The sequence below is a fragment of the Oryctolagus cuniculus genome, chromosome 1, assembly GCF_964237555.1.
Source record: "Oryctolagus cuniculus chromosome 1, mOryCun1.1, whole genome shotgun sequence".
Taxonomy (NCBI): domain Eukaryota; kingdom Metazoa; phylum Chordata; class Mammalia; order Lagomorpha; family Leporidae; genus Oryctolagus; species Oryctolagus cuniculus.
In genome coordinates this window covers 5,185,070-5,197,188 of record NC_091432.1, presented here as the reverse complement: position 1 = coordinate 5,197,188, position 12,119 = coordinate 5,185,070, and the positions used below count along the sequence as shown (strand labels likewise).

General features: G+C 51.3%; 1 long non-coding RNA gene across 1 annotated transcript; it reads right to left on the bottom strand.

Annotated features, from left to right (window-relative positions):
* Positions 1–10,916: 10,916 nt before the first annotated feature.
* Positions 10,917–11,641, bottom strand: LOC103352106 (uncharacterized). Its single transcript, XR_519637.4, has 2 exons — positions 11,503–11,641; positions 10,917–11,388 (listed from the first exon to the last, which is right to left on the bottom strand). It is a non-coding gene; the product is annotated as an uncharacterized lncRNA (long non-coding RNA).
* Between the last annotated feature and the right edge of the window lie 478 nt (positions 11,642–12,119).

Here is a 12,119-nt window from a genome sequence, read left to right as displayed (position 1 = left end):
ATAAAATTTATTGGGATCTAGATTTCTAGCATTTTATACATATAATTTAATTCTTATGACAACTTAAAAGAGCTAAGCCCATTTCACAGATGAGGAAATGGAGACATTGAGAAATTAAGTACCTTACCCGAGATCATCAAAGTAGGCAAGAACAGAGTCCAGGAACATGAGCCCAGGTTCTTAGCCAAGGGACAGAGTGTACGGACACCAGGCCTGCTGTTATGGGATGCCCGACGCAGGTTAGAAATGAGAGAACTCAGAAGGCAAGAGGGAACACACTGGGAATTACAGCTGGAAGGTAGGCATGGCCTCAGAGTTTCCTACCTCAATTACCTTTTTATCTTCATTTTCAGAGCCCTGGGAAAGCTATTGAAGGGTCGAAGCCAGAAAGTGAAGTGATCAGCTTTGTATTTTATAAGGACCACTCTGGCTGCTGTGCGGGGAACGGGTTGTCAGGGTGCACAGGTTGCCATGAGAAACCAGTTAGACTACCACCGTGGCTCGGGAGAGAGAAAAGATGGCAGCTTGAGCCAGGATGTTAGCAGTGGAGCTGAAGTACATTGGCAGAGAGGATTGACAAGCTGGGGTTAGGGGTTAGACACAGGGGAGGAGAAAGGATTTGTCAGCGATGGACTGTGCAACTGGAAGAATAGAGGACCATTTGCTGAGATGTGGAACGCTGTGGGAAGACCGAGTTTAGATGGGGGGATTGCTGGCTTTGGAGCCAGGGTTGGAGACACCTTATCAACCACGTGGAACCACTGAGTAGTCAATTAGACGTGGTCGTGGAGTTCAAAGGGGAGCTCTGGGCTTACGACAGCCCTTGGAAGATGTCGTTATATAGAGACGGTAACTGGAAGGGATAGATGAGTATCGATGCCCTTGATTTGATCCAACACAGGTTGCTTTGTGCGAGGTTGTCAATAACGCTGCTGCTAAGTCCAGTGGTGATTGCTAACCGCCACCTCACTGCGCTTGGCCGCCGTGTCCTGCTTCTTGAGATTTTCTGCTTTTGGTTTCCACGGGCCTCGCTTTCTCGGCTTTCCTCAACCCCTCTGGTCCCTCCTTCTCTGTTTCTCTTGTGGGTTCCTTTTCTTCTTGTCATTTAATGTTGTTATTGTTGTTGGTGGTGGCATTTTGTCTAGGCTGTTTCTTTTTTTTTAAAGGTTTATTTATTTATTTATTTGAAAGTCAGAGTTGCAAAGAGAGAGAGAGAGAGAGAGAGAGAAAGATCCTCTGTCCACTGGTTCACTCCCCAGTGGCTGCAACGGCTGAGCTGCGCCGATCTGAAGCCAGGAGCTTCTTCCTGGTTTTCTATGTGGGTGCAAGGGCCCAAGCACTTGGGCCATCTTCTACTGCTTTCCCAGGCCACAGCAGAGAGATGGATTGGAAGTGGAATAGCCAGGACTCGAACCGGCAGCCACATGGGATGCGGACACTGCAGGCAGTGGCTTTACCGGCTACGTGTCCAGGCCATTTCTGTGTACGCTTCCTGGGCCTTCTTGCTCTGCAGCTCAGGTGGCCTCTTTAATTCACTGATCTGGGCCGGCGCCGCGGCTCACTAGACTAATCCTCCGCCTTGCAGCGCCGCCACACCGGGTTCTAGTCCCGGTCCGGGCGCCGGATTCTGTCCCGGTTGCCCCTCTTCCAGGCCAGCTCTCTGCTGTGGCCCGGGAGTGCAGTGGAGGATGGCCCAAGTGCTTGGGCCCTGCACCCCATGGGAGATCAGGAGAAGCACCTGGTTCCTGCCATCGGATCAGCACGGTGCGCCGGCCGCAGCGCACCGGCCGCGGCAGCCATTGGAGGGTGAACCAATGGCAAAGGAAGACCTTTCTCTCTGTCTCTCTCTCTCTCACTGTCCACTCTGCCTGTCAAAAAAATAAAATAAAATAAAAAATTCACTGATCTGACAGATCATTCCTCTGCTGAAAACCCTTCGGCCGCTTCCCCTTCTCTTGGGATAAAGTCCAAAATGTTTGACCAAGTGAAGTCTGCTTCTCCTGGCTTAGCACTGTCCACTTGGCACTCGGCCCTCTACGCATGAGGAACCACATAGAATTCTCTTGGTGTTTGTGAAACTTTTTTTTTGAGAGGCAGAGAGACAGGTGTAGGGAAGAGAAAAGCATCCTCATTCACTGGTTTATTCTTCAGATGCCCACAATGGTCAGAACTGGGCTGGGCAAGGCTGAAGCCACAATCTAGGATCTCAATCCAGGTCTCCCACATGGAAACCCAGTCACTTGAGAGCCATCACTGCTGCCTCCCAGGGTCACCATTAGCAGGATCCACAGCTGGGACTCAAACCCAAGTGACTAGGGGCCGGCACTGTGGTGCAGCGGGTTAAAGCCCTGGCTTGAAGCGCCAGCATCCCATATGGGCGCTGGTTCAAGGCCCGGCTGCTCCACTTCCGATGCAGCTCTCTGCTGTGGCCTGGGGAAGCAGTGGAGGAAGGCCCAAGTCCTCGGGCCCCTGCACCCGCATGGGAGACCTGGAGGAAGCTCGTGGCTCCTGGCTTCGGATTGGCGCAGCTCTGGCTGTTGGGGCCATCTGGGGAGTGAACCAGCAGATGGAAGACCTCTCTCTCTCTCTGTCTCCCTCTCCTCTCTCTGTGTAACTCTGACTTTCACATAAGTAAATAAATCTTAAAAAAAAAAAAAAAAAAAACCAAGTTACTCTGATTCGGCATGCAGGTGTCTGAACCATAGGCTAAAATGCCCACCTCAAATTCGTAGGATTTTCGACATGCTATTCTTTCTGGCTGGACTCACGCTTTCTCTTCTGTTCACCCAATGTTTACCCTTCGGTCTCAGTGTAGATATCACTCCCTCTGGAAAGCCTCCCCTGGGGCTCCGAATCTGGGACAGGGGCCTTCTGAGCGCTCCACACTGGGCTGTCACTGCCCACTAGCTCTGTTCCCTCGTTGAGTCCCATGAGGGAAGAGAGAACACATTCAGTTCATAGCTGAATCCTTAGCATAACAGACACATAGATACCTGTGCAATAAACTAAAGAATAACGGGAAAAAAACCCACAGGAGAGACAATGACTCCCTATCGTAAACAGATGGAACAAAGTGCTTTCATAGGAAAGGGGTAGTCCCACTCCTTTTACTCCTAACCTATCTCCCACCACTTAGGCAGCCCCAAGTGCTTTGTAGCTACAATGTCCTCTGCTTAGGGATAATACAGAGAGATCAGAGTTGGCTTTTGAACTCCTAACTAAGTAGGCCTTTTAACATCTATGGTAGAGGAGGCCGGCACTGTGGCGCAGCGGGTAAAGCCACCACCTGCAGTGCCAGCATCCCATGTGGGCGCTGGTTTGAGTTTAGCTGCTCAGCTTCCCATCCAGTCCTCTACTATGGAAAAGCCGTGGAGGATGGCCCAAGTCTTTGGACCATTTTATCGACGTGGGAGACCCGGAGGAAGCTCCTGGCTTTGGATCAGCCCAGGTCTGGCTATTGAAGCTGTTTGGGGAGTGAACCAGCAGATAGAGGATCTCTGTCTCTGCCTCTCTGTAACTCTGACTTTCAAATAAATAAATTTTTTTAAAAAGTAACATTTTGAGGCTTTTTCCTTTTTTTAAAGATTTATTTATTTTATTTGAAAGTCACAGTTACACAGAGAAAGGAGAAGCCGAGAGAGAGAGAGACAGAGAGAGAGAGAGAGAGAGAGGTCTTCCATCTGCTGGTTCACTCCCCAGATGGCCCCAACAGCCAGAGCTGCGCCAATCCGAAGCCAGGAGCCAGGAGCTTCCTCCGGGTCTCCCACATGGGTGCAGGGGCCCAACGACGTGGGCCATCTTCCACTGCTTTCCCAGGCCACAGCAGAGACCTGGATTGGAAGTGGAGCAGCCAGGTCTCGAAATGGCGCCCATATGGGATGCTGGCCCCGCAGGTGGCGGCTTTACCTGCTACGCCACAGCGCCAGCACCAATAAATAAATCTTTTTTTTTAAACCCTCTACGTTAGCGGCTGTGTTTCTTGAGGGTCCCAGTGCTTTATAAGAGCCACGTGCTTGGGAGGGCTTTGTCCTTGCTTCAGAAGGCCCTCTTTCAAAAGACAGAAGCAGTAAACCTAAAGCTCAGAGTTGATGCGGTCATCTGTCGAGTGGGGAAGAGCAGGCGAGTTTTCCCTACATACAGAAAACGGAGTCCGTTTTGGGCTTGAAGCAGAACTGCAAAGCATCGGGAAAGGTGACTAAGAGCGTTGAGAAACAACCATGGGGGTCTGTTCGGTGTCCCTGCCGCTGACCGACAGCAGACGGACAAGGCTGCACTTCATTCCTGGGGCTCAGCCTTGCCGAGCTCCCGTGCCGCAAGGTGGACATGGCGCTGCTACTGCCCCACTCCCAGATCTTCTCACCCCCCAGGCCCCAGTCCCCCTGGCTCCTTGACAGTCGGAGGAAATCTGAAAAGTTCCTAGGTGCCTGTCCCCTGGGAGGAGTGTGAGAGCAGGCTGACGACTGAAAGGCAGGGTGCCTGCAGGGACTGCTGTGGCGTGGGGCTGAGAACCCCACGGTAGAGGCTGAGGGTGGATAACCCGGGCCCGGGACCCCACGAAGGTCCAGCGGGACCAGGAAGCGAGGAGGTGCGGATCGCTGAGCCCCACACGCCATCCCTGAGCTTTCTCTATGCCAAGGTCAGCGGTTTCCCCTGCCCAGGAACTCTGCAGCAGGTGCAGCAGCCACAGAGCCCAGGGGCCAGGATCACACTTTGTCAGGCGAGGGAGACAGAGGACGAGACTTGGCCTTGACGTCCCTCCCCTCATGTCAGAATGATACATAACCCCCAGACTAGACCATCACAAGAAGTGGGCTGGGAGGAGAATCCCAAGGCACTGAGTTGCAGACTTACCGTGAGGGCCAGGCCTTGCAGCTGTGGGGGTTAAGCCACCCCTTAGGAGGCCTGTATCCCACACTGCAGTGCCAGTCCAGTCCTGGCCAATCAGCTTCCATCTGGCTTCCGGCTGATGCTTGTGGGAAGGCAGTGGACGGTGGCCCAAATTCCTGCCAATTGCATGGGAGACCTGGATGGAGTTTCAGGCTCCAGGCTCCTGGCTCCTGGCTTTGGCCTGGCCCAGATCCAGCTATAGTAGGCGTTTGGGGAGTGAGCCAGCAGATGGAAGATCTCTCCTCTGTCTCTCCCCTGCCCCTCTGTCACTCTTGCCTTTCAAATACATATGCACATATATAAATAAATAAATCTTTTAAATAGAAAATTAGAGTAACTGAATGATCTTTGAATTGGTGAAGATTATTGTTTTTAAAGATTTATTTTATGTATTTGAAAGACAGAGTTACAGAGAGGTAGAGACAGAGAGAGAGGTCTTCCACCGCTGGTTCACTCCTCAGATGGCCGCAATGGCCTGAGCTGCGCCGATCCGAAGCCAGGAGCTTCCTCTGGGTCTCCCATGTGGGTGCAGGGACCCAAGGACTTGGGCCATCCTCTACTGCTTTCCCAGGCCACAGCAGAGAGCTGGATTGGAAGAGGAGCAGCCGGGACTAGAACCGGCACTTCAGGCCAGGGCTTTAACCTGCTGCGCCACAGCACCGGCCCCAGGTGAAGTTTATTCTTCTGCCATTGGCAGACGTGCTAAGGCAGGGGGAAGCTGAGAAACCAAGATGAGAAATGAAGAAAACTGCACATGGCTTGAAGTTACAAACAAGCCTGCCGCACAGGTCAAGCTCAGAAAGGTGGGCTTGCGAGCAGAGCTCCGCGTCTTAAGAGGACGGGTCCGATTTCCTGTGAAGACTGTAGACAGGACTTCAGCTTAGTACGTGATTAGCAAAAGTTGCTCCTGTGCTGGGAAGCGAAAGTCTGCAGATGAGCCAGGATACTGGGACTGCAAGTCAAGCAGGGCATTCTGCGGGGTGGGGGTGGGGGGGTGGCGGTGGGACGTGGAGGGCAGAAGCGCGTCCTGCCTTGAGCTCCCACGTGCAGTGTAGACCTGGGAGCCCTAAGGGATGTGTTCTGAGCCGAGCGATGCTATGAGTGCGTGCTGCTGTTGGCTAAACTGGAGAAACAGGAACGGATTTGAGGACATAGAGATGTTACATCCATTTATCTTCGTCCAGTTTGGATTCAAACCACGCTTATTTATGGACCATCCCTCCTGAGCTATTTTTAGCTTCAAACCTAAATGCCATTAAAAACTGGGCCCATTTGACTAAGTCTGACCCACTTAGGAGCAGGCTGAGATCAACCATGATTCTTGATATTTTGATTCGACCAGTCAATAATGAATCACTTTTTCCCTCTTAGAAGCTCGTGCCACTAACACATGGGAATACACAGACCCTTTGAAAAAGCGGCTGACCATACCCACCTTCCTGAAATAAGTTGTGGGAGCAGTTGCTCAATACTGATAGCTGCTGGCGCCGCGCTAATCCTCCACCTTGCGGCGCCGGTACACCGGGTTCTAGTCCCGCTCGGGGCGCCGGATTCTGTCCCGGTTGCCCCTCTTCCAGGCCAGCTCTCTGCTGTGGCCCGGGAGTGCAGTGGAGGATGGCCCAAGTCCTTGGGCCCTGCATCCCATGGGAGACCAGGAGAAGCACCTGGCTCCTGCCATCGGATCAGCGCGATGCGCCGGCTGCAGCGCGCCGGCCGCAGCGCGCCGGCCGTGGCGGCCATTGGAGGGTGAACCAACGGCAAAGGAAGACCTTTCTCTCTGTCTCTCTCTCTCACTGTCCACTCTGCCTGTCAAAAAAAAAAAAAAAAAAAAAAAAGTGATAGCCGAGGGAAGTCTTTGGGGTTCCCTGATCAAATAGCACTGGAAAATGTGAGTTGTGTCAGGAAACCTACAGATCCAGGACCCTAGAAGAATAGACTTAATGTACATCGTTGAAGCTGTAGACATTTTAGGTCAGTTTTCTGGATCTTAGCCTAATTTACTTGTGCTGTAATACTAAACTCACGGTTAATCATTTCAACTATCACTGGTATCTGAAACTTCCTGGCTGTTAAGACACCATACTCTAGATTCTATGAACTTGTCTGAATTCCGGCCTGTCACCTTCTAACTAGACAAGGTACTTACTTGTAAGTCTGAGCTTTCTCATTCGTAAATAATGGGAGATAATTTTACAGAAGGAAGTTGTGAGAAATTAAGTAATGTGTGTCAGGTGCTTGATTCCTGGTGCCAGATAAGAGCTCAGTAAATGCCAATATTGCTATTAGCATTTCATTTATTTTGTAGGTAGACAAATCTTGCCTTAAGTAAAACATGATGCATGAAAACCTAGATTTGCTTAAATGGTTAATGGGGAAGATTATTTGCATTACAAAAGGATTCTCCAGTTTATGAATGAGCTGATAACAGTGTCTCTTTGAAATTTTTCCAGCATGTCTAAAATGATCTGATTCACACAAAGCTTGGTTTATACAACGTTTGAGGGACACAGCTAATGTGCCAAGCGTAAGACCTCTAGAAACAGTTGCTCAGGCTGGGTCTGAATCACTGTGACAAGTCATCAATAACAACCCCGGGTGTTCTCCCTGCCCCTTTTATACAGGGATTAGAAGGATTCTCTGTGGTTTCAAAGGGCAGATCTGGGACCAATGGGTGGAAGATACAGGTTGGAGACGGGAGGATGGGGGCAGACTTCAGCTTGGCGTAATGCGAAGCTGTACCGGACCAGCGCTGCCCAAGGCAGGGAGGAGTGGCTGGCTCTGAAGCGGCAAATTTCCCAGCATGAGACCGTCAAGTAGAAGCCAGACATGAACTTGTTACGGGCCTTGGAACGACTTCTGCATGAAATAGGGCCATGAAGTAGGTCAGTGTTTCCCAACCCTAAATACACCAAGCACACAACATAAACCAGATTGGCTTGGATACCAGGGGATAAAGGAAATGGATTAGAAAAATATTGCTTCTTTGGTTGGGAAATGCTGGATTACATGACCTCTAAGATTTCTCTTATTTTAAAGCTTCCGAAACTCTCAAATTATCTCATGGATGTTATTCTAACTCTGTTCCTGGGAGAACTTTCTTATTTTAATTGTAGAAAACTAGAACAAAACATCTAAAGCAAGTGGTAAAATGAGAAAAGAATTCACACATGCTGACCCTCTTAGACTTTTGGTCCTGTGGCTTCTTTTCAACTGGTGAGAATGAAAGTTGGGGAAGCAGAAGGTGAAAGTGGTCTCAAAGCCAGAACAGATGAGAATCGGCAGCGGAAACTCACGACCGCTCAGTTCGACGGGGGCCCCAGACGACCAAACGCCGTGTACAGCTGCAGTCCTGACCAGGTATGGGAGTGCTTCAAACAGTTCATGCAAGTGAAAGGTAAGTGCACTTTGGCGTACATAGTTTTGGAAATCCATGCATTTTTTTCCATAATCTACACATTTTGTGGATTTTTTGAAGACCCCTCCCACTTCAACGTAATATAATCATGAAAAGACTGAGCCACGACTGGCCGAACACGCCATTTTATCCCAGTTGGCCTGCTTGTCCTTTAAGAAAAGTTGATCATCTGGCCTTTGGGTCAATAGTTTTACTTGGCCATGTGTGACCGGACAACCTCGCTCGTTTCCACTCCCGGGACCTTTCGCCTGCAAAGGGTATTTCCCTTCCAGAGGACGTCAGCTGGCAGAACAAATCCAGTCCTACTTTGTATAAGTCTAATTACAGAGGACAGAACTGATTGGTGATACAGGTTTTATTGGTTATTTAGGCAGAAGATAAATTGGACACTAACAGGGAAGCAACGGAATCTCTGGGCTAGCTCAGCACCTGCTACTGGTAGATGAGAAATCAGAGACTGTGCAGCGTGACTCAGCCAGGAAAAACAGGCAGCTACTCAGAACCACAGGCAGTCATTCTGGGAGAGGGAGGAGACCCAGGGCACCAGAGTGAAGAAGAAAGTACGCCAGTTATTCCAACGTCCCGGGGAGAGACTCCTTCCTTTGCCCATAAGTCTTAGAAAGAGGAAGAGCAGATGCTGTAGTCCAAGGACTGGCAGAAAAGCCAGCACCACTCTGGCCCCTAGACCCTGCCTAACCCCACATCCCCTCGCGAGGACCTCCCTGTCTGACCCCTGATAGGAAGCACGGGGAGGTGAATGCTGAAGCTGCCCCAGATTCCGAGCTCCAGGTGGAGAGGGCCTCGGGAAGGTGACGGGAGAAGCTAATCTGAGCTTCATGGCCCCATTTCAAAGGATGTGATTAGTGGAGAGGCACCTGGGACCTGCTCCATTTCAGGAAACCCGGTTATGGGGACTGGTGGGGGACAGACTTTGCTCAGGACCCGAGAGAAGCAGTTAACTCTTTCCCATTGTCTGCAGAAAACAGCCTCTTTTAATAGTTGCTTGAAACGCCCCCCTGGCACGGAGTAGGGGAGAAAGTCCTCAAACGACCTCATTTCTGCATCAGTCTCATAGGGGGACCTCAGGGACATTTGCCACCTAAGTTCCTAGGGTCAGTCTCTGCAGGATGTTTGAATCCCCCAGGGGGCCTGAGAACAAGGTAGGGTCTAAGAGGTGCCTGGGTATGATGTACACAGGCTGTCACAGACGAATGTGAAGCAGTAATCCAAACCCCGCGGAGAGTGGAGACATGGAAGCAGAATCCATGTTACCCCAAGACCGGGGAGAACCGGATCCCCTAAGACACTGCACGTAACACCTTGAAGGTCAGGGCTGGAAGCGTCCAGAGCCAAATCCAGACGCTCCCTGCCTGACCTGGTTGGCTAAGGTGATCTGAAAAGACCTTCTGCAGGTCTTCGTTTTCTTTGGGCCTCAGATTTCATCTGTTGAAGATAACTGATCACCTCTGCAGCCCCTTTCTGGCTCTAATATTCTATTGCTCTGAGGACAGAATCTTACTAAAACAGTTGAGTCTAACAGCATAGTGGTTATTAAACCCCAAACAGGGTGGATGCCCACACCGATGGAGAAGGGGCTGAGAGCTCTGATCCAGTCAAGCCTGAGTTTGTGGGAGACGAGGATATCTGCATTCATTGGCTCCTTAGCTTTCGCACAGAGGGGCTGGCGTCTCCCAGTAATGCTTGAAGTTCCATACGACAGCCAGCACCGCGGCTCACTAGGCTAATCCTCCACCTGCGGCGCCGGCACCCCGGGTTCTAGTCCCGGTTGGGGCGCCGGATTCTGTCCCGGTTGCTCCTCTTCCAGGCCAGCTCTCTGCTGTGGCCCGGGAGTGCAGTGGAGGATGGCCCAGGTCCATGGGCCCTGCACCCGCATGGGAGACCATGAGGAAGCACCTGGCTCCTGGCTTCGGATCGACGCAATGCGCTGGCCATAGTGGCCACTTTGGGGGTAAACCAACGGAAAGAAGACCTTTCTCTCTGTCTCTCTCTCACTGTCTAACTCTGCCTGTCAAAAAAAAAAAAAAAAAAAAAAAAAAAAGTTCCACACGACAGAACTCCCAAGTAGCGAGGCAGGTCCCAGCCAGGTGGCAGAGGCACTGGGTAGCTGTGGGAAGGTGGCCAGAGGGGTAAAGGTAGACCTTTGTTTCAGATTCTGGCTCCGACATTTGCAAACTTAGTGGCATACAACCTCTTCTTAGAACCTCATTTCCACCGTTTATAAAACGAGGGTAACAACACCTCTCGTACAGGGGAGGACTACGTTAGATAAACAAGAAAAAGCGAAGCATGCTTAGCAGAGTCAGCACTCACCAAACGTCAAGTCTGCTGTTGTGGTACAGAGGGTTAAGCCGCCATCTGTGATGCCAGCATCCCATGTGAGGGCAGCTCAAGTCCTGGCTGCTCCACTTCCAATCTGGCACCCTGCTAATGTGCCTGGGAAAGCAGCAGAAGATGGCCTGAGTGCTCGGGTTCCTGCCACCCACGTGGGACACCTGGATGCCCTGCTGTTGCAACAATCCGGGGAGCGAGCCAGCAGATGGAAGATCTCTCTCTCTCTCTCTCTCATACATAAAATAAATCTTAAAAACAGAAGTGTGAGTGACTGCATTTTATAACATGAAGTCTTCATGTGAGACTCTCACGTCAAAGGCTTCCTTCTTCATGGCTGCCGACATTGGGTTGCACGGCGGCTGTGTCCCCAGCTATGTTTGTTAGGTCTCACGGGCCTCTAGCATGGTGCTGGGTGTTTCCATGTAGCATCATCCCCACGGCTCATTCTAAGGCCAAGGCCAAGGCCCCTCACCTGAAGTATTTTTGTCCATAGCCACTATCCCTCCGCCTCCCACTCCCAAGGCAGCCTCTTCTGCTGAGCCAGCACTCTCCGTGGGAAACAGTTCAAAGGGTCATCCTCGGTACCTTGGTTTCTCAGCCATCAAAGCAGTGAAGGCAGCAATGGTCTTACAAGGTACTTGTGAGAGTGAACAATTCATGTAAAGGGCCAGGGGCGTCCCAAGCAAGCAGTCCTTCAGTAATGACAGTTTATGTCCGCCTGGTAACTCCACTTCCTAAAAGGGACACCGGAGAGAGAGGAGAGAGAGGAAGACGTCTGTGAGCCCCCACAGGCCAACTCCCTTACCAAGTCGGAGGGTTTCCATGAATTTTCCAGAAATGAAAGCTACCTTTCTGCAACTGGTCTACCTGTGAGCAGGGCAGCAGGGCAGAGCGCAGCCTCGTTCCAGCCATGACTCAGATCTCAGTAGACAGTGCTTAGGAGCGGCACCAGGGTTGTACGCTGAGCAGGCACTCCGCCAGCTCCCCAGTCGGTCCTGTCCGACCCTGGCTTCTTGAAGTGGAAGAATTTTCCCTGAAGGAAAGCAGCCGACACCCGGTCCCGCCCTTCTCCTTGGGCAGCTCTCTGCCAGGTAGGACTCTCCCAGCCGGGTTTTCTTGTGACTGCCAGGTCACCAGCAGTTATGGGCTTAAGCCCCTTCCGCCAGGCTCCGCCCCAAACCTGGAGCCTGCAGAATTACCTTCGTCCCAGCTGGGAACGCTCTTGGAAAACCCGAGTTTAGAAAAGCCAGCTCCTGCCTTGGAACAATCAGGGCAGAGCCAAACGTGGGGAGGCTGCGCACTTCCCTCTGGGGTGGGAGTGGGAGGGAGGACAGGCTGGGACGGCTGGATTAGGCTGGGGAGAGGCTTGGGACCGGTTGCCTGGTAAAATTCATGGTGTCTAGTTTTGAATTTCAGATTAACGAATACTTTTTAAAGTATATGTTCCAAATATTGCATGAGATGT